This window comes from Cupressus sempervirens, chromosome 7 (assembly GCF_028749045.1).
Source record: "Cupressus sempervirens isolate cs-2001-9-10 chromosome 7, ASM2874904v1, whole genome shotgun sequence".
NCBI classification, from domain to species: domain Eukaryota; kingdom Viridiplantae; phylum Streptophyta; class Pinopsida; order Cupressales; family Cupressaceae; genus Cupressus; species Cupressus sempervirens.
Genome location: NC_143124.1, coordinates 318,506,032 through 318,531,378, shown reverse-complemented (window position 1 = coordinate 318,531,378; position 25,347 = coordinate 318,506,032). Strand labels below are relative to the sequence as shown.

The following is a 25,347-nucleotide window of genomic DNA, read 5'->3' as shown; positions in this document are numbered from 1 at the left end:
TTTATTGATTTCTTTAGATGACAACCACCTCATGTATTTTCCAGGATCATATATAACCTGTTTGACATTGTTGGCAAAGTGGTGTGGGAGAGATAGAGGTAGAACATACTGCAATATTTGTAAAATGATCTTGTCAATATTTTATAAAATAATGCAATTGAAACTGCATGCAGTATATAAATATATATTGAATATAAAATAACATGAATTACCTTAATAAATGTATACCAATCGTGTGTTTTCAACCTTGGCCCAAATTCACTTTTATTTGATATGACATTGTTTATGTTCGCAGCAAATCCTGTGGGAAATCATATTTTTTTTATGACTTCTTTTATAGCATTGCTCTACTGCTCTGACAATAACCAACTAAGGGCACTTGTATCAATCTGGTCTCCATTGTTATTTGGTCGAATACCATTTTTCATTGCATGGTTGGATTCTTCAATGTCACTACAAGTTTTGACAATTTGATCTTTGGCACGCCTTCCATCCAAGATTTTCCATAATGTCTCTGCTACATTTTTTCCAATATGCATAGGATAAAACAAATGCACAATTCAGAGTTGCTCGTAGTATGGCAACCTAGTAAATTGTGTAGGATAAATTTTTAGTTCTTTTGGAAGTTATACATTGATGTATTGACGACCTTCACAACCATCAATCACATCATCAGTAAACAAAACACAATATTGAAGTATAAATTTGAAGCAAAAAGCATCAAATGGAATGACATTACCTCAATGATTTATTTTATTGTATGCCAACTTCCATAGGCGAGGTGTCATTCTCTGTGGCTTTGATGTAGTCTCTTCTAGACCATTGAAAGGATGTTTTTTGGTAATTCAATACTTATGATTTTTTTGCAAAAAGTATCTATTCTCATCAAACACCTGCTTTCTTAAACTTTTTGAATGATGAGATTTCATCTTTGGACCACAAACTGGACATGCAAATTTACCCTTTGTTTGAAGACCTACAAGATCATGTATAATTGGATTAAAAGTGTTAACTTTGACATACCAAAAAGAGGTGTCAAGAAGAGAACATACCACAAAAATGTGTTAGCCCAGGGGCATCGTGTATTGTCCATAGAAGCATTGCATGAAATTGAAATTGTCTTTTTCCTATTAGTCTAGAAATGTCATACATAGTAACCCCATTCCATAACACCACCAACTCATCGATAAGGGGTTCAATATATACGTTGATACCTTTGACTTGGTACTTACTTAGTTGAATGAGAAAAAACATTACATAATTATTTTGACCATTTGATGGATTAGTAATAATAAATTAATTTAGATGACCACTAAATCAAAAAGTACCTGGAACAATTAGTGTTAACATTATGTGCTCTCTCTTTATGGACAACCAAGGAGGTATGTTATTGTTGATAACAAAAACAGGCCACACTGAGTAAGTAGATCTCATCTCTCCATAAGGATTGACACCGTCTGCTACCAATGAAAGCTTGAGATAATGAGGTTCTTCTTTAAAGTGTGGCCATTTTTCCTCTATTTCCTTAAATGCTGAACCATCTATAGTCATTCGCATAATGTCATCTTGACTTCTATTGCGTGCATGGTAATCCATAAATTGTGCCAAGCTATTGCACTTGAATAATCGTTGCAGACGTGGAATAATGGGAATATGTTGAAGAACCTTGCAAGGCACCTTTTTTGTTAATTGATTTGATTGATATCTACTGATATGACAAGTAGGGCATTGTGTTGCAAATTCATGCTATTTATAATATATAATATGATCGTCCGGACATGCATCTATTGTTTGATACTCCATTCCAATATCTTTCATGATGGCAGATAATTCTCGGTACGAGCGAGGTAGAATGTTTGATGGTGGTAACAAACACTCACCTATCAACCTACAACCAAATATATAATTTATGAATTTAAAGAATATTAATTGCTACACGAACCCAATGTTAATTGTAAGGGAACTACGAGTAAAATAATGAAAGAAGATGGCATACCTTAACATACGTTTCATTGCTACATTGGATAAACCATTCATTACCTTCAAGTTCACCAATAGTAATACGACGACAAGAAGAGTTGTTTTGGAGCCTTCATATAGGGGCTGCTCTGCCTTCTCAAGTAAAGGTACATCAAACTCTGCTTCATCATCACCATCATCATCATCATCATTATCATCTTGATCATCGTGATCATTTTGATCATCGCGATCTTCATCATCCTGATCTTCTTCCATGGTATCATTACCTTCTACTTCAATATTCACACCTCCATCTTCCCTCGTTTGGAAATCCGCATTCTCCGAATTGTCATGGTCCATAACATGAAACTCAAGGATGTTGACCTATATGAAAATGATGACCTTATATTAACCATGAACATGATGTCATCATCAAATCATGTCTCATGTAATTTATAAACTATTAAAATACATACCAATGGGCGATACTCGTTTCCCCCTTCAATGTGACCATGTTGCCTACAATGTAGCTCAGCTGTTGTGATTAGATATCTTCGAGTCTTTAAGCCCTTTCACATTTCGCAAGGACAATAAAATTTTCCAGCACCATTTCTTTTTAAGTTAGACCACAGTCTAGCAATTGCCTACCTATTTTTTTGTGCATTGATATCGTCAGATATGGTCTTTCTTGAATGGAATGACTTGTTGGTGGAAGAAGGATGATTTGTTTGCAACCTGCAGATGGAGTAGTAAGAGGAAGACACATATAAAAAGGAGTTAGGTCTCTGAACCAAGTAGGAGTTAGGACATGCTGGAGTGGAGTCAACCCAAGATATTTTGGAATCTTGAAGAACCTGGTAAAGGGTATCTCGAAAGGTGAAAATAAACAAGTATTTTTATGGCTACAAAGAAGGAATCGAGAGCATTATAAATAATGAAGAAGAAACTTAAATCCATACAACTTCACCTCTATTTACAATTTGACCTTTCTGCAAGTGAAATATGACAATATACAAAATTTCCAATCACATTTTCACTTTAAAAAGAACACCAAATATACCTTTGCTACAATATCTTCTTCAAATTCTTCGCTATCAGACTCTTCAGAATTGCAAGCTCCTGTGCAGAAAAAAGATGAGATTTACTAAGTAATTTTTGATGGGCAATATTTCAACAAATTGACTATCAAAAAAACAATTTATGAAATTCAGTTGCTTTATTATGTACTGAAGACTTGGCAAGATGTTCCCAAGTCTATCTATAGAATGCTTATCTGCATGGCTGTTTGCAAATAGTCTAGTATGGTGCCACTTTTGAACAACAAAAAATGTCACTAGGGCCTTAAATTCATTCACTGTGATTTTAAGAAAAATCTACGGTGAGACTTATTTTTCAGATGCATGATCAGAAATGATTTCCACATTGAAAAGTTTTATGAGAATTCCTAGGTTCAATAGCTATGTCTTTTCTAGCGCTTATATCATCTCTTTTTTTGAGCTTATGCAAGTGAAAAAGTATGAGAAGGGTAGACTTTATCAATGGCTATTGCTTTTTTTATTATTCTATTGTTTATTATTTTTCTTATCTCATATCTATGTTTATTTTACATTTTTTCATTTCCATGTAAATTGTGGCCTGAGGGGCCACACCATTTTATATTGATTTAAGAAAAAAGATCACACATAAGGGTGCATCTATAGATAACTACTTAACATCTAGAATCATATTAACAAAAAGGTTCATATTCATTATCAAACATATTAAATTATACATCAGCATAGCCACTAGGGCTAGCCTCCAAGAGCAATCTAGAAAATTTCCACTATTCAGAAGGGTGACAAGAATCATAGTCCATGTTGCAAAAATCATTTTCCAGACCGATACACAGGCTTTCTCAAGAGTATAGAGAATAGCCCAAGCTTCCATCTAATTTTTAGAATGAGTACTTAAGGAAGTAGAAAAGAAAAACTAAACAGGGCTTAAAGTTCCACTACTAGTACCACCCATTCCTGTTGGACGTGGATTACTCCTTCAAAACCCATCTATATTGATTTTGAGGAAATCATTTGGGAGGGGAGACACTAACCTAAATGGTTCACTTTCTTGACTTGCTGAACTCTGGGACCAAACCTATTTTGTGAAGAAAGAGAAAAGCATTGATCCAAGTGATTAGCAATGTGGAGATCCAAATGAACAGTTGACTGAGATAGCTCTTGTTTCGACAGACCACCCTATCATGAAATCTCATTCATATTATAATCTTGCATGATCTTATCATAGCAAAGGTGATTATGCAATTGCTGGCTGCTACTACTATTTTCTACCCTCAAATTACATGTTACGATTTGATGTTGGTGTTGCCATTCAGAAGTTTTCAACTTCAACACTTCAAAAGCAAAAACGTATTGTTGATGAGGTTATGAAAATGCCACCTATGCAAATAAATGTTACTTATACAAATGTCGGTTATGACATCTTGTACATATGTTACTTATTCTAGTTTCACTTAATCAGTATTGCTTTTAAAATTTGTAAAACTAATATTGTTCTTCAAACTTACTCTTTTGTTGGTTTAGAGTCAACAATTTATTTTTTAAAATTAAATATTTAAATTTATATTGGAAAAGGTAGAAACAAATACTTATTGATTTAACTCAATTTATAATTTTTATTTAAATATTTCTTAAAATAACATAATCCTTAATCTTTTTTTTAATTCTCTTCCAACTATCTCTATTTAGTGCCTACCATGTTTATGTGCATGTTTTTTATGTGTTTTGGATAATAAGTCTAATTTAATTTGTCTATGGACTAAGACCTTAAATTATCGAGCTTCTCTTTCTTTTGTGAAAACTATAGCATTCTCTACTTAACAGGGCCAACCACGTGAAGGTGGAGGCTCATCATGGCCCCTCCTAGGAGTCTCTTATGACCCTTTATGACATTTTAAGAGCTCTAAGATTTATTCTTAGGGATCATAAATGGTCGTAAAGGGTCATAAGAGATCTTAGGACACAACAACTAAGAAATATAATTGTAAGAATCATGGTCACATTTTTTTGGAATCAATGTAATTGAGTTGTATACCCAAGCGATGAAATGCATCTAGAAAATGAAACTACAACCTATTGGGATTGAGAAAAACCTTATAAAACAAAAGCAGCTAGGAATGATCGCTTGCCAATATCTGTTAAATAGATTTCTTGGAGGACCTTGTATTTGTGACCTACACCTTGTATTCATGAGCTAGGAATGATCGCTTGCCAACTGTTGTTGAATACATTTGTTGGAGGACCTTGTATTCATGAGCTACAGATGTATTCAGCAACTGTTGGCAAGCGATCATTCTTATAGATGAATTAGACTTGGAATCGAAGGTGTGGAAGTTGCTTTGCATTGCTTGGGTACACAACCCAATTATGTTTCCAAAAAAATGTGACCATGATGCCTACAATTATGTTTCTTAGCTATTGTGAAATCTACATATTTGATAGGAGAAGAATTTGAAGTTTATGTTGTGAATCCACTAAATAGGGTCAAGATTTGATTTGGTAATGTTGGTTAGATGATCTGAGAGAAAGAATGGACAGACAGATGGAGAGAGAGATAATACAAGTGGTAGAAAGAGCCATGCCATTTGCAAGATGCCACCATCCTTTCGGTAGATCAAAGGAAAACATGGTAAGAACTATAATACACATTGTCCTCAAGAATATTATCTAGGAGTCTTTCTATCACTTGTATTATCTCTCTCTCCATCTATCTCTCAACTCTTTCTCTCAAATCATTAGACCATACTATTTAATCTTGCCAGGCTATTTGAACAACTACATGACACTGAAAAAGAAAATCTTTTGTACAGGCTAATATTGTTCAAATTTTTTGATTATTTGGATGCATATCTATGACTTGTAGCCATGGCCTAGGCTCGAAATGAGATCCAAATAAGCCTAGAATTGATTGGGGAGGCACTTAAGGTGGATAAAACCTCAATAAATGTGATTACCATGCTTGGCAACCTGGAACTGAAAACAGATGACTGGCTTAAAGCAAAAGAAACAATTAAAGCTGGACAAAATGTATCAGATGGTAAGGATGCTTATGCTAACATTAATTCTCTTGGAAATTGGAATTATTTTGTAGCTTCACGCAATGAGAAGAAGGATCCAGATGTGAAGGGAATACATCTTGATAAGGCTAGGGAACTGTATTGTAAAGTGTTGGCTCAGAGACCTAGAAATGTCTATGCTACAAATGGGGCAAGCATTGTGCTAGCCGAAAGGGGTCATTTTGATATTGCAAAGGAAATTTTCACACAGGTTCAAGAAGCTATAGCAAGAAACATCTTTGTTCAGATGCCTGATGTGTGGGTAAATCTAGCACATGTTTACTTTGCATAAGGACAGTTTGGGCTTGCAGTGAAAATGTATCAAAATTGTTTGAGGAAATTCTATTTTAGCACTGACACCCAAATTTTATTATATTTAGCTCAATCACATTATGAAGCAAAATTGTGGCAAGATTGTAAAAGAACATTATTAAGAGTAGTACATTTGGCAGCCTCAAATTACATGTTACGCTTTGATGTTGGTGTTTCCATGTAGAAGTTTTCAAATTCAACACTTCAAAAGAAAAAACGTATTGCTGATGAGGTTCGTCAAGCAGTGTCTGAATTAAAGAATGTGCTCCCTGTGTTTGGACAACTGTTAGTAGTGCCAAGCCCTCATACACATGGCTTTGATGAGAAGAAGATAGAGTTGCATGTGGACTACTGTAAACACTTGATTGATGCTACCAAAGTTCACAGAGAAGAAGAAAAACATGAAGAACAACAAAGCCATCAAAAGCTAGAAGTAGCATGCCAACTTGTCCTGGCTAATGAGGCAAAAAAAAAAAGCTGAGGAAGAACGAAGGATTATGATGGAAAGGAGAAAGCAAGAAGAAGAATTGCGGTGGGTGATACAACAAGAGGAGCAATTTGAATGTGTGAAAGAATTATGGAAGAGTAAGCGTAAGGACAGGGATGATGATGATGATGAGGCTGGTCAGTCTGAAAAGAAAAGAAAGAAGGAAAAGAAGAAAAAGAAGAAGGATAAGGATCACAAGGCTTATGATTCTAATATGGAGGAACCTGATATTGCCATGGAAAATGAGGAAAATTATATGAGTGATAAGGTAGAAGCTGATACGAAAAATGCCCAAGATCTTCTTGCAGCTGTAGGTCTAGAAGACTCTGATGATGGCGAGACAAATTCTCCAGTTTCAGCAAAATCACTAAGGAGATGTGCATACACTGATTCTGAAGATGAAGAACCCTTACAGAAACAAAGTTTGAGAGAAGATAATACTTTTGATGATGATGTCTAGGTTTCGTGAGGATTAACTAAACAGATTCCAAGATGAGATGATGCATAGAGTGATGATGGATAAGCTACCTAAACATTTAGTCAATCAAATATGCCTTGTCCCTTCCAAATCTATTTGACATTGTTCCAAGTCAAAAACATCAATTGAATCATCTATATGGAATCTTTTCTTTTTTTCCATTTATTGTTTTATATGGGCAACCTATTCTTGTCCTTATTCTAGAACATTTATGTGTTCTTCAATGTATATGCTTTATCTTCCTATCAGATTCTAGATTAGAAGAACACACAATTGAAAATAGATTATCTATTTTCTTGAGGTTTAACCTAATAGATTCCAAGATAAGATGATGCATACGGTGACGATGGATAAGATACCTCAAAGTTTAGTCAATCAAATATGCTTTGTCCCCTCCAAATATATTAGACATAATTAAATGAGATCTATTCAAAAAGCCTCAAATGAATCATCTGTAGGGAATTTTTACATTTTTTCTATTTATTGTTTTTATGGCAGCCTATACTTGTCCTTTTTTTATATCATTCTCTATGTACTTCAATGTATATGCTTTATCTTCCTATCAGAGTAAAAAGTAGTTGGTGTTGCTATTTCTATTAGTGTGAATTATGCAAAGTAGCCAATTGTGTTTGATAAGAAACTCAGTGTCAATTCAAACAACATCCATTTCAAAGGAAGAAGACCGTAATCTATTTTTTCAAGCACTTCTTCTTGATGTGATAAATTGGTAGATATAAATAGAAACTAAACTTTGATCAAATTAGTACATACAGTTTGAACCTAGAAGACTTTTATCTAATTCATCAATTGTAGCAATATTAATCATACCATAATAGAATAATACTGAAAAAATAAATTACAAATTACAATTTTTGTACCAGCACTTTTCATGGTGATCCACGGGAATCACCAAATGCATTGCAGAATGAAAATGTAAACATATTCATATTCTTCAAAATTTTTCAATTGCTTCCATCTAATTAGTTTCACAATAAAAATTCTATGAATCCAAAGTTCTGAATCAGCAAGACAAAAGATTTTTAATAAAATGTATGAGTTAGAGCTTCAACTAAAGATTTAATTCTAACAATTAAGCAACATATATACATTCAGGTTTTATACAACAGAAAGAAGGCAAGATTAGAAGGGGTTTAAGCTTCTATGTGCACGATCGTAGCAAGAATGAAAGAAATTTTGTTCATGTAGATTTCATTTTTTTTGTCACTCACAGAGATAAGTCGAAGTCTTGTTTCAAAGCGTAATCCTGCAAGAAGGGGGTCTAAAACATAGGAGAAGAAGTAAAAGAGAACCACATATTGGAGATATTACATGCATAACTAAAAAGAAAAAAGTGTATGATTTTTCAAACACTTGCAGACATACATGATAGTAACCAAACCCAAATAGCTATACTCATGAAATGCCAACAAAAATATATAGTGAGAAGTCTCTAAGAAAATGAAACTTGATTTCTAACATTTGAGATACTTGCATGTGAGTTACAAATTGAAATCTTCTATGGGTAAAAAAGTTGGGTTCAACAATAATAATAGATTTTCATAACCCCATGATTTTCTTCCAACTCCTACAATGAAGATGGAAGAATTATATGCAAAGAATAGAAAGGAAAAACATAACTTTTTCTATGGAGGAAATAACCCACTATATGCCTTTAAAATGGTGAAGAATGCCCAAATGTTTAGTAGGAAAAGCCATGGATTCTACTGCAAACATAAAAATGAAATGCTATAGGAAGCCGATAAGGGGTTTGTTATTATTAAGGTCTGAAAGCAACAGGATACCATATTATCATTACACAAACATAGTTACCTTCATATAAAAATTATGGAGAATATGGCGAAAAGCTCTAAACAATAGTGGAAAAATCATCCAAAAGAAATTCCAAGAAACCGCATGAAGGCTCAGTAAAAGAATCAGTGATTATGTTCAAACCCTAAGGAGAGGCTCTTTGTATTTGAAGTTTTCATATTCCAAAATATTGAATGGTGAAAATGATTCATTTAGGGTTGAAAAAACACAACATATATGCTCATCAATTCCTTTTTCATAAATTTAGGAGTCAGAGTGCGTTGATGGGATTTTATTTTTTCCAAGTCCATGTTAATAACACAAACCGTGGGTGTTTAGTAGGGTCTTGATTTTATGTCCTTAGAAAATGCCTCAATTTCTAAGTGCACCCAACTACACTCAAAGCTAATTAAAGGAGTAGATGAGCAGCTAAATACAAGAAAAATGCAATGAAAACTGCCCATACAACAAACAGAGAGGAAGCTTATTGAAGAGGTTCCCATCTCACACATAGATTAAAGACAGAGAGTAGGCCAATGAAGAAATTCATTCAAGTGACAGAAAGCTGTGGCCATTCCGAGAGATTTCAAGGCGCCAACAAAGAGAAGTCATGTTAAGAATGTAGCAGGCATTAAAAGGGAGAAACAAGCCAGCTAGGGGAGGCATTTCCGCAGCAAAGAGTAGCTGGCAGAAAGTTTGAACACCTTTTCTAAATGGGAAGTCAAAAAGAAGAGCAAAAATGCCCATAACATGAATGATCAATACATAGCAATAAGTCACAATAAAGTTTAACGCACCCGTGCCCTTGTGCCCTTGTGCCCTTTTCGCGCAAATTTTGACGCAGACGTGCCCTTATGCCCTTTTCGTGCAAATGTTGATGCAGACTCATAGACTCACATCGCAAACGAAATGTGAATTACATTTTTGCCTTTTTTTTTGTTTTATTCTGTCGTGTTGGTCGCAATTCTGACCAAAGTAATTTGTCACAATTGCGACCAACACGAGCTAGTTATTAAAAAAAAACAAAATTTTGCTTTATAACATGACCAACCAAACCATTTTAAAAACTTGGTCGCAAATTTTGGTTGCCATTTAGGGTTAAATCCACTAGTGGCTTGAGGAAACTTGATATGGGTCTATACAAAAATTGTCAAAGGTGATGAAGGCATATTCCTAGAATACTCCTGTAGAAGCAAAGCATACAAATGTTTGAATTTGTCTAATTATAAAATCATAGAAATTGCACACATGAGAATTAATGAGTTTTCAGAAAAGAGTGAAGATGAAAGCAACAAAGAGCCTAAGGATTACAAATGATTTTTTGACAATGAACCTGATTCTTTGCCAAATATATCTAGAAGAAAAAAGGCCTCACTTCTTGAGTCCCCAAAATCTCTAAAAGCTACTGAGTTGAAATTAGTACAACTCAAGTCATAGTCTATAGGACCCGAGTCACAGTCAGAAGGCACCAAGCTGTTACTAGAGAAAACCAAGTTTGATGGACCTAAGTCATAGATAGTGGGACCCAAGCTTAATATAGAAGATTACGAAGAAATGTTAAAGATTCTTTAGATAATGAAAGTTGGATTGAAGCAATGAATGATGAAATAGAACAAATAGAGAAAAACAAAACTTGGACTCTTGTTCCTAGACCCAAGGATAAAAATGTAATTGGCACAAAGTGGGTATTCAAAAATAAGCTAAATGAAGATGGAGAAGTTAGTATGTAAAGGTTATTTTCAATAAGAAGGTATTGATTATGGTGAAACTTTTTCTCCTATTGCAAGGTTAGAAGGTTATAGAACTTTACTAGCATATACAACTTGCAAAGGATTTAAAATTTATCAAATGGATGTAAAATCTTCATTCTTGAATGGAATTCTTGATGAGGAAGTCTACATAGGACAACCTAAAGGTTTTTTAGATCCCAGCAAAAGACAGATGGTCTGCAAATAACATAAAGCATTATATGGTCTCAAGAAAGCTCCCAAAGCTTGGTATGAAAGACTTCATAACTACTTGATATAGATCAGTTTTCAACGAAAAAATAATAAAAGTAGTCTGTCTATCAAAGAAGGACTAGACAAGAAGATTGTGTTGGCAGAAATATTTGTGGATGACACTTTATTCACATGAATGATGACTTGTGCAAGACATTTTTAGAAGAAATGTGTAAAGAATTTGAGATTTATATGTTTGGAGAGATTAAATTCTTTGATGGATTGTAGATCCAGTAGAAGAAAGGTGATATCTACATTACTCAATCTAAATATATCAAGGAGATAGTAAAGAAATTTAGAATGGATGATTCAAGAATAGTTGGAACTCCTATGTCTACTAGACATAAGCTTTCCAAAAATGATGATTCCAAGGAGGTAGATTAGAATAAATACAGTTGAATGATTGTAAAATTTTAGTATGTAGTGCATACGAGGCCTAATAATGCATTAGCTGTTGGTATCATGGAAAGATTCTCATAAAATCCCAAAGAAAATCACATGATGGAAATCAAAATAATAATGATATATCTAAAAGGTATTGAGGAATATAGTTTATGGTTAAAAAAAAGAGGCAATTTGGATTTAAAAGTATTCACAAATGTTGATTGTGTAGGAAGTATTGATTATAGAAAGAGTACCAGTGGTGGAGCATTCTTTGTTAAAAAAAATACTAGTGTCTTGCATAGGCAAGAAACTAAATTGTATTTATTAGTCCACAACAAAGCTAATATATATGACAAAAATAGTTAATTGTTCTAATATTATTTGGTTCAAACAATTTTTAGCAGGTATGAAGATAGAGACCAGGGATCCAGTGGATATATACTATGATAACACTAGTGCAATTAACATATAAAATTATCTTGTGATGTATACCAAAAGTAAACACATTGCTATAAAATATCACTTTTTTAGAGAATTCATACAAGATAAAGAGGTAAGATTGGAATATGTGAATAGTAAAGAACAAATAGCAAACATATTCATTAAGCCATAATCTAAGGATGCATTTTTGTATCTAAAAGGTAAGCTAGGGGTCATTCCCCTATCTAAAGCTCACTAAATGAAGTTAATTGATGCATCAACACAAGCATGTTGAAGATCAATCAATTGATACACTATTGACAAAGGCATAATGCAAATGAATCAATACATAAGGTAAATTGATATATACTAAATATTGTCTTTGGCATGAGATGTCAAGGAGGGAGAATTTTTCTCTCATATCTCCAAAAAAATTTATCACTTCAAGAGATTACAAGAGGGAGATATCAAGGTAGAAGTTTGCTAACAATTGGAGAAATTGAAGTTAGAAGGAGTTCACACTAATAGAGGGAGTTCTCATGGAAGAGAATTAGAATGAAACGAAGGATATGTTCCTTACTTTATTCTTTCTCTAAAATTTCATTGCATTATGACATATTGTGTTCACATCAATTCCAAAGAGGGAGATTGTTGGAAACAATTGATTAATTATGTATTGTCTTTTATGTTACACAGAATGTCATATCATTTCCATTTAGTATATGCTAAGCTCACTTGGGCACTAAAGATAGTTTTATGTGTCTACCAAGCATTCTAGAGTATTCGTAATTCAGAAGACTATGTGTCCCGAGTTCACTCAAGCAACAAAAAAAAGTTTGCAGAAGTTGAGAGTTAACCAAGCTCGTGTAGTTAATAAAGGAAATGTTGGATGGAACCATCTTAACAAGGTCACTCGATTACCAAAGGAAATTTTTGAATATGCATTGTTTAGGAAAATTGTTTTGAGTTAGTATCTACCAAGCAAGGTCAGTCAATAAAGGATTTTTCTTGTTTTGGCATATTGAGTTCAATTGAATTGTCTATAGATTCTAGCCGACTGAAAAGATGAATATTAATTATTCTAAGTGGTATTGAAGACAACTTGACAATATGTATGATATAAATATAGGGTCAAGTTAAGGATTGAATGTGTGAAACATAATTGAAGATTTGATGATGCTAAGAGGAAGCAAATTACAAGATAAGCATAATATCCTTGTTAAGATGCAAATACATATTTGATCAGTAAGGATCAAGTATATGAGCTAGAATTGAGATCTATAATCAATAATTTAGTTGCATCAGAAATCAGGTCATCTCAATTCTACTCTCTAACCATTGTAGCACTGATTTTAATCTCTTAATAGAATGGACTTAACAACTATTTCTAAATCCTCTCCTCTAATAGGGTTATACCTAACAATGCATTTTGTAACTTTTAATGGGGTTTGATCCTAATAGGGCTCACTTTGAAAGAGTGAAAATTAGTAACTAGTTGCATTTGGTGGTTTTTTCCAAATTGGGATTCCACATTAAATATTGGTGTCAATAGTGTTCATGTTATTTCTCTTATGTGTTTCAAACTAAGTTAAGTAATATTATTCACAGATAATATCTTATGATTTTCATGTTAAGCAGTTGCCAAGCTATTTCAGTGTTTACCAAGTTACAACATTTTTCTTGCGTGTTTATCAAGTTACAACAGAGTTCAATTTTGATCTTTATTGACATCTAAGGGATCTAGGATCTATTTTAGTGGTAACTGATTCACCCCTTCACTCTCAGATAGTTCTCTTATATTTCCAACATTTTTTACTTTATTATTTAACCACCACCAACTTTATCTAAGATGTCATGTTATTCTTTTGTCTCTACTTTGCCATCACCTAGATCTATTTACAATGTAGACCCACTAAGGAGTGAAATATATTTCGTAACCTTCTACGTGGTATTATGTTGGTTAAGTGCTTATCTTTGGACATCATGGAGATTCTTCTTTAACTATCCAATCAAACCTTATCACTCCATCATAACTGAAATGTAAATTGCATGCAAGTAACCCACAAAGTAGTGAACTTAGTTATCATAACCACTTCACACCTTTTCAAAGAAGCAACTCACTAACCCCAGTGACCCAATGATTCTTAATCATTAATAGTTACTTAACCTTTATCACAACATATATCCTTTAAAATATTACCATGAATTGAAGCCCATAAAGGCACAAAAACTTGTTATCTCTTCATCACAACCTACTACCGTAGCTCACCTTTTAAACCTGTGAAGCAACAAAACTTCTCTTTCATGTACATTGTTGAGTCTCTGTGGTTTAGAGATTAACATATTTTATATTGGTGACATTATGAAGAGCATATCTTAAATATTTCTCCATTTCACAGTATTCAATAGTATGTCATCCTTAACCTATGAAATGATGCAAACATTGTTTTAGAGCTAATAGTTATCATTTCTAGGGTTTTCGATCCACAAACTCTAACTCACAATTTAACATTGTAATGTTGTGATGACTAGTTATCTCCACATCTACATATTCCTTTGACTATAGGAGATGTAATGATAAATAGAATCATGACCACTGTGGTTACACTACGTAGCTTTACAACTTAAAAATTATCAGCCAAGTCATAAAATGTGACTTCACAATTTGAAGATTTTTCCACTTCACAACCTTCACTTAATTTCTAGCCCTATTGCATGACATGTAGCATGAACCTCATGATTGATTGGTCTACAACATCACTAACCTCAAAATAGTTATAAATATAATGAAGAGATCTAGCTATCAAAATCCTTTTCTGACTTTACAACATATAACACTTAGGATCACAACATTATAGAACATGAAATAAAAAAAGAACTTAAGGATAGACATATTTATGTATAGCCAAATTCTTATCACATCCCCTTCTTATTATTTGCGATCCAACTCAAAATGAACTTGTAAATCATAAGCTATGAGTAAGAAATTAGGGTTTTTTCTTAGAAAATGACATCATTTTAGAAACCCTAAGCATGAAAAAAAATTCTTCCTAATTTCTACAAGAAATTAAAATTTAGTGTTAGTAAAAATTCAGGCCATCACTTCCTAAGTAAAGGTTTGTAGGAACTTCACTCCCATTATTCATATACATACTTTTCTATTTAACTATGCCTTATTTCTCTACAATGTTTTCTAGAAACTTCTCTACTTTTCCTTTCCTAAATCTTATATTAGCTCTTCCCTTACTTGGTTGAATTTCTCTTTGTAATTTCACCACCTTTTTACATCACTATCTTTTCCTGATGCCAACATAACTTATGCATATTTATCATCAACTTCTTGAATGCCTTAATATCCAAGTGGGTGAGTAAATATCTCCCTTGGCTAAATAACTTCCATAAATATAGCACTAGTTTGAACCTATATACTTCTCAACTAATTTTCCTTGTATCATATACCTTGGTTTAATTTCTCTTTGAAATAATTTTTTAAAAAAATTAAAAATAACCTATAAGGTTTCATCCATATTACATGTGATAGTGTTCATTAACTAATACAATCATAGGTATATCATTTGTTCAAACTTGTGAGTTCATGTATAGAAACTTGTGAATATATGAAATAGGATATGAAGCATTAGAGAAGCAAACTTAAAATTTTGAGTCTGATCACGTTTGATTATTCTAATATTTTCAAACAATTTCTATCTAAATAGCTCACTTATATCAAATTATTTTTTCTAATGAACCATCTTATAAGAAATTTGAATTGCTCTTATAAACAAAAAATTATTTTTACAATTCTAATGCAAATTGTAACCCAGTATTTTGGCAATTAAGCTAGCATCTTGTTCTATGATGTCAAAAAATTATCATAGATCTATTGTTCAATTTACTTCCAATATTAATTTTCATTTACTTGACTATTTTTGTTGCACCTAGAATTATGATTGCATTTTCTAACCTTGGGACTAGATGTGTCAATTATTTCATGATCATCATTGGTTTTTCACAAATCAAAAAAACAGCATTTCATTATACCCACTTAGGATTATTTTATCCATTGTGGTTCATCAAGTTCTTCACAAGTCATGTATTGTATGATGTTTATGTTATCAAAGTGTTGAGACTCACTCTTAAGGGCTTTATTGTCCTTGTAAATCTCACTCAAATCCATCAAAATGTCCTCATCCATATGGTGTAAAATATGAAGTAAATTTTGGCTCTAATATCCTCAACATCAAGGATTATATTTTTTGGTTTGCAAGATCACATCCTTAGGTTCTTCCTCAGGTTAGATGAAATGATGTTACTAAAATTCATAATGTGGCTTGAAAGGATGTTTCTCAAATTGAAAACAAAAGGTGGAACAATATAGCATGATGCAAAGTGGGAGTGGTATGGGTAATGGAGCATCTCAAGTTTTAGTAGTTGAACGATCCAAAAATGGAGATGGAGGTGAGGATTCTAAAGAGTATGATTCTTGAGAAGGAAGGGGAGATTTGGTGTCCACCACATTTTGGGTTGCTGCATCTAGATGTTTGGTGTTTGGAAATGAGAATTTAGAGGGTTCTTGGTTATTTAGGCAATGTTGATTTGGGGGCTCTAGTTTTGACCTATAGTCTCTCCTTTCCTAGTGGTGTCTTTCTAATGGGAGTTCTGACTTTGATGACATGAAAACATCATAGTTAATTGTGAATTTTATGTGTTAGCTCAAACTCTATTTTTTGGGCTCACTAGTTTAGGATGCATCCCAATCCACATCTCTTTGGTGTATTTGGTAGATGGTCCTTCAATACTAGCGAGCCTTGTAAATTTATTTCTGCTGAATTTTCTCGGTTCGCCTCTTCATTTGTCCTATGTTTGGGCTTTGAAGGTTTCTTGGGTTTTATTTTTTATTTTTCTTGACTCCTTCTACATTGGGTTTACCTTGTGAGATGGGCTTGTCCTCTAGTTCTCAATGTTATGTGTTATTTTATTGGAGAGCTTTTGTGGGACATTTTTCCTTTAGTTTCTTTTTATGCAACTTTCCTAAGCAAGCTCGTTGGTTTTTTTTCTCTTAGCATAAAGCATATTTTGTGACCTCAATGGGTGTTTAGAATTAGGGCTAGTATGTTTTCAAAGATCTGGGTTCCTATTTGAAGGTTAGTTATATATTTTTTTCCCCTTTTTTCTTTTCCTTCTATCTATAAGGATCTTTATGATTCTATCAATATTTGGAATCTTTGGGTGTTCTATTTCTACATTCATAAGTGAGTTCTTCTAGGTTACTGCCATGAGCATTCTAAAAATTGTCTTGAGACCTCTATAGCTTAATATTTTTTTTTCCACCCATGGAATTTCTTCCCGTAATGGAGAGTGGTTTTGAATTTCTCAAGGGCCCTCTCTGTTTCCTAGTATTTCATTAAGTGTAGATTTATTTTTTGGATGTTTCCCCCGCAATAGAATCTAGTGCTTTCTTTTCTTGAGTATCTAGTGGTCTATTTGATTTCTCTTGTATTTATCCTTGGATATTTATATAGAGATGAACTCATACCTTTAGTTTCAAGTAACCTTTAGTTATCATTTTCATTTGAGAACTGGTTCATGTTGTTTTTCGTTATGTGCACAACTCTTATTAAGATGTAGATATCTTCCATTTAGGTGATGATATCATTTGTGGGTGTTGTTAAAAGGTTGTAGGAGATACCTTCTCATAAATTTAATGCTTAGAAGGTGGGGTGGTTTCAAAAGAATGGTTTTTTTTGGGATTCCATTCCTCCCCATTGTCCCTTTAATAAATGGACTCTGTTTTATTAGCTATGATGGAAGGATGATTATTTTAATTATTGTTCTCTTGATTTGGGGTGTTCCTTGTGATTTTCGTGGTAGAACTAATATTTATTAAAGGGGAAGCTAGCTCAGTTACTATTAGTGATAGCACTTATTTTAGGAGGTTTCCCTCCCCTAGCATGGGTTCCATGATCTATCATCCACCTACTTATATTATGATAGATTTCTTTAATTTTGAACTAGACAGGGATTTTCTAGAGGGGTGAAAGGCATTTTTGAATGCTCACTTCAATAGCCAATTATTTTGATTTTGGACCTATTGGTATGACAATGAAAGAATAATAGGCTAGATGTTGCCAAAGTTTGGTTTGTGGGCCTTCTAAGGATTATTTTATCACCCCTTCATTATTTATTTTCTTCTTATGACTGGGTAATTTCTATTATTCTTAAAAGGCTCACTTAGGTCCTTAATTATTCTTTTTAGTTTAAGAATGTAGCTATTAAGGGGGCTTGTCCCATGTGGATCCTTAGAAATACATATCATGGTTAGCGGTGTTGGCAGTAGCCCAACATCCCTCATAGGATTTGCGACATGGCTTAACCATCTCCTATGGTTCTATAAGACTATTGGTTGTATCGAGCATTGATAGGTCTATCTTTGAGTACAATGAAAACTCTGTCCTTTCTAACAATTGGTATTAGAGCTTGGTCATAGGTTTGAATCTGTTGGAGTTGATGAAATCCAACTCTAAAGATTCCCAAGATCACTTGAATGAAAAAACCTATCAAAGGGAAGCCATGGTGAGAAGAGCATGGAGCTAGGGAAAAAACCCTAAACGGACATGAGAGAGAAAAGATATTGCAACACAAGAAAATATGTATTTACAATATGCAATAATGAGATATGAGTTATGAAAATACAATAAGAGAGCCTGAATATAAAGAGCTTAAGGAATCCCCTAGAACAAGCTAGAAGAAGCTAGGAGATAAGTGTGATAACTAAACATACATCGAAATGAGGTGGAAAGTCTTCGAACAATGTGAGAGGATAAGTATGACGTGGGAGAGAACAAACTCCTGTATTGTCAAGAACTTATAACAAACTCCTAGGCTACAACTAATTAATGAAATGCATTTACCTAAGTAAGCTTAAGTAAATAAAATAAATAATTAATAATTAACTATTTAGTCTAACACCCCCACTTAAGTGCAACTTAGGGAAATGCCTTAAGCTCACGAAACTAAGAAATGCAAAAATGGGTCATGGCAGCAAGGACATGTTAGGTACCCATGTACAAAGGAAAGAGATGCAACCTTTGAAAATAGGGAAAGAGAGCAAACCACGTGGGAAAAACCATCCCCCAAAAAGAGGTAAGAACCTAGTAAAGAACTGAAGAAGCCTCCAACAAGGGAAATGTCTCCTCAAATCAGAACAAGGAGTGATCATGAAGAGCATCACTGAAGCATGAAGAAGCTACAAAAACTCTGCCATCAAGAAGAAAGCTGCTGATCTAAAGAACCTCGATGGAAGAAGAAGGCATGAACTGAGTGTCTCTATATGGTAGATGATCCATCTCATCAAAATGCATAGGTAGCCAGCCATTGCAATCGCTTTGTATATAGGATCAACCACTAAATACATAGTTCACACTATTAAACCATCAAACCAAGTATGCATTAGAACAATAGCATAACCCCCCCTTAATGCAGATGGGGTGAGATGACAGGAAACTGAGAAGGTGGGCCAAAGTCTCCTGCAGATGAACCAAGAATGACAAGAGAGGAAGAGGTACAGACACCTATAAAGACATGATCACACTGACGCTGCATGGGGATAATGTCATGGAAAGGACACTCACTTGACAAAGGGAGAATGCCTAAAATAGAAAACAACTATCCCCCCCATGGTGCTTTATAAAAATATGCATGTACAATTGACTCAAAAACAATGTTCATGAACCCAAAATGCAAAAGTGACATGTTGTCTTAGTGTGTATACAAAAGTGCTTACAAATGATGTCTACAATTATTAGAATAGGGAAAAATTTGACTCAAAAAAAAGTACAACCTAAAACAAAAGAAACCATGCCAAGAAAATGGTCCTTGGACCTAAAACACCCAAGATATCCACCATATAGAAAAAAATCCAATAATATAATAGGAAGAGCATAGGCCAAAATCTAAGGAAAAAGACCACATTTCTGAAAAGGTGACAGAACTAGCTTTCAAAAACTATAATGTTTTCAAAAAATTGACATGGGATGCGAAAGATATGCATGCCAGAGTAAAAAACACAACTTTGTAATTCAAATGAAAAAATGGTAAATAATAATACATCAAAACCTTAAAATACCTACACCAATGTCTCTGTCTCTGAACCAACTTTTTAGAACTTCTTTTGGATTGGAAAAATACCTCTGTATGCTTAAGTTATGTCCAAAAAACTACTAGTAGGTCAAAAAGGACCTTGGAGATGTGTAAGCAAGGTCTAGTAATGTAGTACTAATGTCATGCTAACATCAACAAATCACTGGATTACAATTGATGGCCTAGCTACTGTTGTAGAAAAAAGAGAAGTCACATGGCAAGTCCATGTGGCAGCCATGTGGAAAAACTTTATGTGGGAGGGCTGACATGGGAGTTCCATGTGGCAAGGTGCCACATGGCACCAAGGCCATGTGTCACCCCTCACGTTGTACCAAGTGGCAAAAGAGTTGCTAACTAGTGCTATGCTATCATTGGCTGCAGAGAGGCTATGGAATGGGTGGAGACCACTGGAGGAGTGGTGAGAAAAGGTGTCACTGCCAATAGAGGTTGCAAGAGAGCGGTGCAAGGGAGGCCCGCTAGCAGAGGTGGGGTTCTAGAGGACCTGTGGTGACCTTGGGGTGGCACTAATAGCTACAGTCACTGTGGGCTATGCGAGAGAGGTGCGGTGGTGGCCTCGTGGTGGCATGACAATAGTGTCCCCTTTTTTAAAATTTTGTTTTATTTTTTTGCCAAATCGTCCATACAATCGTATGTTAGGGCCTATAACAAAATTTTTTTTCCCTCCCAGAGCTCTATCTCCAAAAATAAAAAGTTTTATATGAATTATGACTACAACTGGCCTTTTGGATCCAATGGCAGTGTTCATTTGGGTCCAAAGAGCTCTAGAAACATTTTGTTCCCCTGATTTGAAGAAAAATGCACAAACAAACTAGGGTTTGTGACTCCAAATCAAGGCTTCAAAAATCCTTCAGCAAAGCAGCAGTAGGAAGGCTCTAATACCATGTTGGAGTTGATGAAATCCAACTCTAAAGATGCCCAAGATCACCTACATGCAAAAACCCATCAAAGGGAAGCCAAGGAGAGAAGAACATGGAGCTAGGGAAAAAACCCTAACTGGACATGACACAGAAAAGATATTGCAATAGGAGAAAATATGTATTTACAATATGCAATAATGAGATATGAGTTATGAAAATTCAATGAGAGAGCTCGAATATAAAGAGCTCAAGGAATCTCCTAGAATGAGCTAAAAGATGATAGGAGATAAGTGTGACAACTAAGCATATATCCACATGAGGTGGAAAGTCCTTGAAGAATGTGAGAGGATAAGTATGACTTAGGAGAGAACAAACTCCCATATTGTCAAAAACTTATAACAAACTCCTAGGCTACAACTAATTAATGAAATGCATTTACCTAAGTAAGCTTAAGTAAATAGAATAAATAATTAATTGTTAATTATTTACTCTAACAAAATCTTGCCAGCCATAGCATGTGACATTGGGAGGGGGATTGTTGGCAATGGTCTAGTTTCCCTTACAGGATTCATGACATGGCTTAACCACCTCTTATGATTTTATAAAACTATTGGTTGTATCAGGCATTGATAGGTCAATCTTTTTGTGCAATGACAACTCTATCCTTTCTAACAATTGGGTTAACTACATTTATACCAATTTATTTACTTGATGTTTTTACTTGATGACTTGCACTAGGTTTTGTTAATATATTATTTAATAGTATCTAGTGTTTTTTATTTGTACATTTGGTTAGTACCATGTTGCTTCTTTTTATGTTAAAAATCTATCAAAAATTTGGACTTGTCCATATCTACACAACTCTATAACTAAAAATTATTCAAACTAAGAGTTCCATATGTGTAAATACCTTGATTTGATACTATAAGGGTATCCAAAAAAAATTATAAAATATTTCCTCTCACCTTCCAAATCATTTTCTCTAGAAATCTATAAAATTTGATAGCTAAAATGGTGAAAATAGACATGTTTTCCCTTTAAATCCTCAAAAATATCTTCTTGCATTTAGTGATTAGTTCCTAGTACAAAAACACTATATAAACTAACAATTTATTCTCAAATCTATGGTGATCATCTATTACTTCATATAAACATGTGAAAACACTTATACAAGCTTTATTATATTTTAAATATCTCATACTAAAATTGCATACTTAGTTATGTGATTTTTGGGTGTAAAGATTTATTGGTAAATTGCTCCCAATAAGGTTAATAATAGCAATTTAATATGATGGTGAGGGATCATTTCTAGGTAGTATTTTTTATAAATATTAAATATTGAGAGGGTGGGTGACTCACTATTTCACAAGTTTCTTTCCAAGTGTGGACATCTTTAACAACTTTATAACATGTATATGTGAATATACAAAAATGTAACCATAGAAATAACACAATGAAATGAATAACATAATTATTTTTAGTAAGGAAATCCTGGCCAAGGGAAAACATGGGTGGGGATAGCACCCAAAAATTGATCCACTCATAAAACGTATCTTGTGAAAGATATTGACCATGTTAGGAGTCTATTACACCTATATACTACCTCAATTTTTTGTTAGGCGAATAGACCTTGTTAGAATCCTTTGATAAGTTATTATTACATTTACAAAATTTATCCAAGATGAGCCCATTGACCAAAAGAGAAATTACAATAATATTCTATAAACACAAGCAATAGACACCTAAAACTTTTGACAATGTTAATATCTTCTATATATGTTTTTTTATCTCAAGCTCATTGTACATATATTTTCATTTATAGATCCTTCAATTATCTAGCATCAAATTCACTTCACAAAATATTAGCATCTCAATATGGTGCAGGAGCACCTAGATTAGATCCAAAAAGCCTAAGAAGAAAATAAGTGTCTAAGAGCCTAGATAGGAAATAGACCTTGTAGATAGGAATAAGGATTCATGATTGAGTCATGGGTTTTTGTGGAAAATAAGAAACACTTAAGGTATGTTGCATTTGTGGTCAATTAGGTGAAAAAGTGCAAAAATATGTTTTAGAGCGCCAAATAATAAAGGCTGGATATGGATAAATGGGAATTATCAAAATATGACCTATATGTCTTTCATGCATGTTTTGGAGTCATATGATCAATTTCACAAAAATTGCATTTTGACAATTTTGTGAGAAGTGCAACTTTTCTGGTCAAATTGCAAGATTGGCTAAAATGGTTATTGGGATGTTACCAACATTTGAAAGTTTGTTGATTTAGGTGTAGAATATGTATATTAAGCCCTATGAAGCATTTTGTATGGCTCAGAAGTTTGGTGTTGTACATCATCCTACAATAGATCAGCAAATCCATGACATTTGAATAAGAATTTGAGTTTTTGATTGCTATGTAGTTGGAATAATGAATTTTGTTTGCAATATAGCTTCTACATTGTGTTTACTAATTTTTAAATTTTTGTAGGAGTTTTGTTCAATCCATTTTGTGTGGAAAATAAATGTTTTTGTAAATAGACTTCTTAGTGGCTTATCTTGGGAAGTCTAGACAAAAAATTTCTATCAATACTCTCCATGGTTGAAACCTCATCAAACCATGAGGAATGCAAGTAGACATCATGTAGAGTATGTGAGAAGAAGCATGAAGTCATCAATGAAGGGACAAGCCAATTCCCTGGAAGCCCTAGGCAAGCCCATGATGTATTTTGCTAGAAATTGAACCAAGGATAGAGTAAATCTTCCATGGTAAGATCTTTTTCAGATGAATGGGTGTTATGACCTAGTAAGGCATTAAGTGGAGCCACTACATGTGGAGGGACAAGTCTCCAAGATCATTAGGAAGGAAGCAAGAGAAATTTTATTGAGACTTATATAAAAGGCCATAAAACCCTAGAAAACCCTTAAAGATAGGGTTAGCTCATCTACTAGAATTTGGGAGTTTGATTCTATGCCAATTGGAAGGGTATGGTAAGAAAAATACAAAAAACCTATCTTCTATAACACTTTAAGGTGCAAATGCATACTAAGAGGCAAAATCTCAAACAAAGAGAGAATGTTGTGACAAGCTATACTGAAGAATTCCACAAGTCATGCCTTAGATCCAAGGTGCAAGAATCTTAAATAATCAAGGGAAAAAGGTATATCAATTGAATAAGGTGAAATATTCAAGAGGAAATTCAATTGTAAACTCCTAATAATATAAAAAAGTTCTATCAACTAGTACTTAAGGTTGAAGAAAAAATAAAGAAGAAACAAGACTTTAGCAATAGAAGTAGAGGAAAGGGAAAAGAACAAGGTAACCAAAGAGGGAACTTTGGTGGTGGAAAAGGCCAAGAGACTAGAACCCAAGGGCATAATAAAACAAGTGAAGCTAGTGGTTGAAGCAGCCCAAGAGGAGGATTCAATCAAAGAGGCAAAGGCAGAGACAATAATAGTTGTATGAGAAAAAGTAACAATCAAGCTAGGGGACCTTCATACTTTTCCATAATGAAGTGTTATAATTGTACCCAACTTGGAAATTCCTCTTATAGGTGTCTAGAGAAGACTTCTCAATCAAGGGAAAGAAATTTTTCCTATGCACAATAAGATTTTGGAGGTAAGAAGGCAACAAATCTCCCATTGGATTCCAAAGAAGTAGAAAATTTGATGTTTAGGAGGATAGTCATTAGAGAACATATGAAGGAGGAGCCAAGTCAAAGGAGAGCCCTATTTAGGATCAAATAAAAAAGAGTAAAAAAATGTATATAAGGTTATCATTGACTCTAGTTCAACTAATAACATAGTGTTAGAAGAGGTAGAAGATAAGTTGAAACTTAAAAAGCTTCCTTAGAACAATCCTTATAGGGTCACATGGCTAAATAAGAAACAACATATAGAGGTGAAAGAAAAAACATGGGTAGACTTTAACATTTGAAGGTATAAGGATAAAGTACTTTGTGATATACTTCCCATGGATGCATGCCATCTCCTTTTATAGAAACAATGACAATATGACCGAGAGGCACAATATGATGGCAGGAAGAATATATACAAGTTTAAGAAAAGGGAAGAATCTCACACCATTCAATCTTTTTTGGAAGGGGAGAGAAATATGAAAATGGAAATTAATGGACTCATAGTAGGTGAGAAGGAGTTCCATACCATAATGAGTGAAGGTGAAGGCATAGGGTATGCCTTTTTTTTCTAGCCCCAAAGTGCAAGGAGCACAATAAAATCATAGTTACGTAGGGAAGTGTAGGAAGTGCTAAGTTAGTTTGACTACATTATAGGTGATGGAGAGTGCACATTTCCACCTAAGAGATCTATCAACCATTAGATAGACTTCATCCTTGCAGAAAACTTACCTAATAAAGTA

General features: G+C 33.8%; 1 pseudogene; it reads left to right on the top strand.

Annotated features, from left to right (window-relative positions):
• The first annotated feature begins 5,589 nt into the window (after positions 1 to 5,589).
• On the top strand, positions 5,590 to 7,326 carry LOC149546695 (protein CTR9 homolog pseudogene; annotated as a pseudogene).
• The last annotated feature ends 18,021 nt before the right edge of the window (positions 7,327 to 25,347 follow it).